Source organism: Eschscholzia californica, unplaced genomic scaffold (assembly GCF_041429995.1).
Source record: "Eschscholzia californica isolate CP2 unplaced genomic scaffold, dmEscCali1.0.p SCAF_6, whole genome shotgun sequence".
Taxonomy (NCBI): Eukaryota; Viridiplantae; Streptophyta; class Magnoliopsida; order Ranunculales; family Papaveraceae; genus Eschscholzia; species Eschscholzia californica.
The window spans coordinates 38,468,049-38,473,913 of record NW_028238483.1 but is presented as its reverse complement, the minus strand read 5'-3'; the positions used below and the strand labels follow the sequence as shown (position 1 = coordinate 38,473,913).

The 5,865-nt window shown below is 35.9% G+C and overlaps 1 pseudogene; it reads left to right on the top strand.

Moving 5' to 3' along the window:
* The first annotated feature begins 5,059 nt into the window (after window positions 1-5,059).
* Window positions 5,060-5,374, top strand: LOC147534571 (antimicrobial peptide 1 pseudogene; annotated as a pseudogene).
* Window positions 5,375-5,865: the final 491 nt, after the last annotated feature.

Genomic DNA, 5,865 nt, shown 5'->3' with positions numbered 1-5,865 from the left:
TGAAGGCTTAATCGTTGCAGCCGACAGGAAAATTCTAGAGAGAGAGAGAGTGATTTGAACCGAAGGAGATCACTGGATTTTTCACAAAATTGAAAGGGAAAACGGTTTGTGAAGGTTTAGGATGGTCCAAGACGTGGGAAGTGTTCGTCTGGTGTAGAAAAGATGTCGGAAACCTAATCGGTTGAAAGCCCTAGATTCTTGTGGTCGGAGAAGACGACCAAAGTCTAGGTCAACATCTGCTGACCTTAGTCAGCGTGTGAAGGGATTCTCGGGTCAAAGTGAGTGGACTCGGTCTATAGACCTGGGGCTGTTTGGTCGCGGGTTAGGGGTAAACCGGGTTTTCTTTGTTCCGGAACGGACAATCTGGTTAGTTGTAAGTGAACCATATTCGTGATTGTGGTTCCGGAGAATTCTATTTTTAATTTCAGACCTATTTCAGGTCTAAAAAATCCGAAAAAATTGAAAAAAAAAAAAAAAATCTGAAAAAATTGGAAAGAAATATAGAATCATACCTTTGTTGGAGAGGAAGTGATTCTTCGATGAACTTTAATAATCATTGATAATATTCGGTCTCCTGTTCTCAGTAAAAAAAACTCTTATTTCTCTTGATTTTCTCGAAGTTGTAACATTATCACAAGAATCATCTTGGAATATTTGAACAAATCGACAAAGCGATTTCAAATAATGTAATCACAACTGAAAAATAGTTGGAATTTTGACACAACAATATAGAAATTGTTGGGAAAAGCGGAAGCTAAAACACGAACAAATAACCTGCTCATGATACCATGTTAAATTCACGATTATATAATAATCGGAGATATGAACATAATGTAAAGACACGATAATTTAACGTGGTTCGGTCGGATACTCAAGACCTACATCCACGGAGAAATAATTCTTTATTAATAATTCACCACATACAATTGTATGTGGGAGTTGATCGGTTACATTGGTCAGACATAACTCGATGAGTTTGAATCCTAGAACCCTCTCCTATTTATAGATGACTTAGGGTTTAGGGTTTCCTAGTATATCTATATAACAAAACATAAAAGTTGTGACTAGGACAAAATAAATGTTCCTAGAAGGTGACTAGGACTACCACATAGACATCTATGGTACATGTTGGCTGAGACAAATCTAACCCTTTGAACTGCCAACTCGATCCGAATCTAACGGATTTGGGTTATTCATCAATAAACCCCTTCATTAGCCCCCTTCTGTTCTAATAGATGCATTCAATTTATTTCCCTCCTTAATGACCGGTCAAGTTCCCCATTCATGTAATTGTTTTTCAATTAATAATTGTTTTCAATTTACACCAAAACCCTTCTCCTCCCACATTCAGTTTCTCTCCCCTTCAATCTTCATCGCCCCATCCTCTTACTCTCCCATCAAACTTCTTCAAACAAAATCTATTAAGTGTGCTAATAATAGGTTATGGTTGAAATTTGTCATTTCTAAATGTCATTCCTGGGAAGTTGTTGTATGGATTGGGTTTAGAGATTAGAGTTTGAAATTAAGTGATTGAGATATTTATGGAGGTTCTAATCAATTTTGATTAGACCAAATTCAAAATGGGTGAAGTATGCTCACAATTCCAAGTGTAGCTTATAATACAATGGGATTAATTTGGAGAGATGAGAAAGCAATGCTTAGCGAGCATCTTATTTTCTTAAAATATATGGGTCAAATTGACGTACCAAGTGATGTATCTGAGTTATGGTTTTCTAATTTTCCCTATGAACTCAAATAAACCATTAGGTGACTGCTAATTGCGAAACTTAATGGTCAGCGTGATTCCTTGACTCAAACTCTGAAACTTAGAAAATGGCAACCCATAAACCTGGTCAGTTTTATGGTATAACTCTTAGTACAACTGATGTGTACTTCTTGTATATATTATTGCCCCATTTGCTTCATATCGGTGGTTGGCTCTATGGTCCGGGAAAGAATAGACAATGAGGGTTGCTTTCTTATCTCCAATTGGACACAGAGGACACTCACATGTAAATTATAATCACTTTATATTATTACTAATTGTATTGGCGCTCCGGTATAAGCATTTTTTCCTTACCTAGATCCTTTTGTTAGATTTTAGTTTTGTTCTAACTTAATAGGCTAACACTATGGCCAAGTTTTTCTATCAGATTAAAGCAACTTCATGGTCCAACACTGTCCGAATATAAGGGTGCCTTCACTATTCCTGTGTGATACTTTTGTTACTAAGGGTTAATTCCCGAAGCCCTTCCACAATAATCGCCATCGACTAAAACGAACAGTGATTGATGGTTTTTTTGTACTTATAAATCACTATCAGAATAAAAGTGGGCCTTCACTTTGTAAGCGAAATATGAGTTTGCAGACATATCACAAGTTACAATATAACTAAAATCAATAAGTTATCTTCGTAGATGGAAGGAATGGTTTTTGTAGATTTATAAATATATATAATTTTCTTTAAGCTTTTTAGTTTCATAGTTTGTCCATTTTGTACAATTTTCTTCCACTGTTTTCAACCAATTCAAATTTTTATTTTATTTCTAAGAATTTCTTTATATCAAAGATCTGATTAGTCGTGCCGGAGGCACGGGTTATGTCTAGTATATTACATGACACCTTCATAATGCTAATGATTGAAGTGACATGTATTGTTTTAGGTCATGACACGTATGACAATCGTTATTAATTAGATATACGTCTGACAAAAAGCAACATATTAAGCTAGTCTAGAGTGAATTGATCATCATTAAATCCAGATTGATCATGATTACAAAGACACGCCTATTTGCAATATTACTAGAATGATCAAGATCTTAAGAATTGCACATAATTTGTAGGTTGATGAATGACTTTGATTTCAACAATCAATGACGCCTATTATTCCTAATGAGAATTCTATAGACGCGCAGAGCCCTCATTCCAAATGAGCCTCCACTAAATTTGGCTACATTGGGCCTGTCTTACCATCTAGGAAGTGGCTATATAATTTCTCGTGCACCTAATAGCTATTAATGTCAGTGGCCCTAAGTAGACTATATTAGAAAGGCTAACTCCTTCCATCAAAAGATCCCAATTCCATTTGTTGATGCAAACAAGAAAAGCCCAAGCCCAACGTATAGCTGTGCCTGGGTGGAAGGTGGTAAACTGATAAATACTCTTCTGAGTAGTTACAATTGATTGTCCCTCTTGAGGTCATACATGATGTACCGAACTGAATTTGTCATCTTCTCACCTACCAGTATCCATCCACATATAATCAAATATGGATGGCATGTGCATACATACATGTGTTGGCAGGGGCGGATCCATGGGGGTGCGAGGGGGTGCGGCCGCACCCCATGGATCCTCCCGAAAAAATAATACAGTAGGAATAGTTTTTCTTTTTAATATGTATATAGTTACATCTGATATATAAGAGCTGATGTAATAAACTAACACAAGGTGGGCTTTGGCTTAGTGGTGAAGGTGCTGTGTTTGGAACGTTAGGTCGTGACTTCGAATCCGTGTATAAGCAATTGAGTGTTTTTGCACATTTATGTGTTTACACCCTATATATGCCCCATTGTGTGTATTGATGATATGAAGTAGTACTTGGCTCAATGGTTAAGGCTTTGTATTTTAAGTCGTGGGAGCGCGAGGTGCTGGTTTCGAATTCCACTAGTTGAAATATTGTTAACTTTTAATATTTCAACTATCCTAACTTCTAAAATTCTTCAACTACCTTAATAACATCAATTCATCTACCATAAACTCCTACAAACTTCAATGCTTCACCATAAACTTTATAATATTCAATTCAACTATCCTAAATTTTTATAGTATTCAGTTCAACTGCCTTAAACCCAATAAACTTCAGTTCTCAACTTGATAAATACATTTACGATATGACGCAGAATGATGATTTCTCAAATTTAGATGGGATTGGAGCTCTTGCTAAAACATTGGTGGAAACTACGAGAGATAAAACATATCATTTAGTTTATTTGATTATTACTTTAGCACTCACTTTACCTGTTACAACTGCCTCCGCTGAAAGAACTTTTTCAGCTATAAAGCTAGTTAAAACACGTTTAAGAAACAAGATGAGTCTTCCGTGGCTGAATGATAGTTTAGTGGTCTTTATTGAAAAAAAGTTTTTAATGAAATTGACAATGGGTCGATCAATTGCGTTTGTAGTCGTTAATGTATTAATATAATTAATGAATATAAATATTTTGTTAACTACTGTGTTTAAAAAAAATTAAGTATATAAATTCGCACCCCCTAAATGAAAATCCTGGATCCGTCCCTGTGTGTTGGTCACGTAAACCATTTTTGTGCACGTAACACTTCCCTAATGTAACAAGAACTTGTCGAAGGAGTGGTTGGAATTCCCAAAATTTATCTCATGGGCTTCAAGGCCAGCCACATAAGATGAGATTTACAGTTTTTATTTTCATTTTTACGATTTTAAGACCCAAAATGTTTTTAATGATGACAGTTATGAGAGTTATTCAATTCGTAATGTATGTATATGCATATTATTATATACTGTATCTACGCCATGTAATGAAAGTAATGACTCTTGAACGGTATGTAAAAATAAAAGGAACTCAAGCCATCTGTCATCACTAAGCCGACACCATAACTCTAGATAAATATATTGATGTTTCAAAATACCTAAGATACAAACATCCCAGACAACGAGGCAAAGAAACTTCTAAGGTGAGGACAGAAAATTTTGAACTTATTAGCATAGCATTGTTTGTTTCTATATCGTTACATATGAGAAACGATGATCCATATTCGAGTACACACTTACACGCGGGTCAAAATTGTCGATTGATGGATGACGAAAATATTCCAAAATAAGTTTGTAACTGCATTACACAAGTACACATTTTAAGTTTTTGTTTTTAGACGGCTACCTACTCTTACTCTTTTTAGTCGTTATCCATCTCTATTTGCCCTATAAAACAAGAAAACATTTCAAGTACTCTTCCACCCCAAACCCTTCCTTTCTTCTCAAAATAACCAGACTTCTTCTAAGTTAACACATCAGTAATATAAAACCATGGCAATATTAAACAAGAATATGGTTGCCTTACTGGTAGGTGTGGTGCTGCTTCTTGCAGTGTCGATGGAGGTAGCGAATGCGAGCTCGTTGACCGTTTGGGGTGGGCCAGGTTGCAACCAACAGGGTCAGATACTGAGGAACTGTGGGTGCACAGACATTAACCTGAATGGTGGTTATCAGTTTGTATACAATGGACAAAGTGCTGCCTTATATAACCAGCCTGGTTGTAGCGGAGTTCCTCATACCCGTCTGAGTTCTTCGTCTTCGATGTGTAGTGGGTTTGGATGGAAGAGTATCTTTATCCAGTGCTAATTATGTTCCGGTTCAATATAACGTAAGTACGAGGAACACAATAATGTACAAAACTCACCTATTCATGCATATTTGTGCATGGATATGTGATAAATAATAATACCTATATGATATGAATAAAAATGAGGGTCTTTATCTCTCTCAATTAATCATTTGTTTATGTTTGGATTTAAGTAAAGAGACTGCTAAAATCCGACATACGAAGGAAGAGAGTCATATGAGTACCAGCGCCAAACTTAGCCCTAAACAAGCAAAGCCTCATTTTTTCCCACTTGATTTGGAGTTGCAAACCCTTGTTTTGCTTAAAGAAAGCCGTACTGGAAATTGAATGGGAAAACATAAAAGGGGAATTTTACCCATATGGAATTAATAGTAGTGGAATTAGTCCCAAAATCACTTGACTTGGTCAATAACGTATGACTACCATCAAGGGTTATAGACACAAGTGTTTTAGGCCATCTAAAAAGAAAAAGAAATATGTATTGGACTCA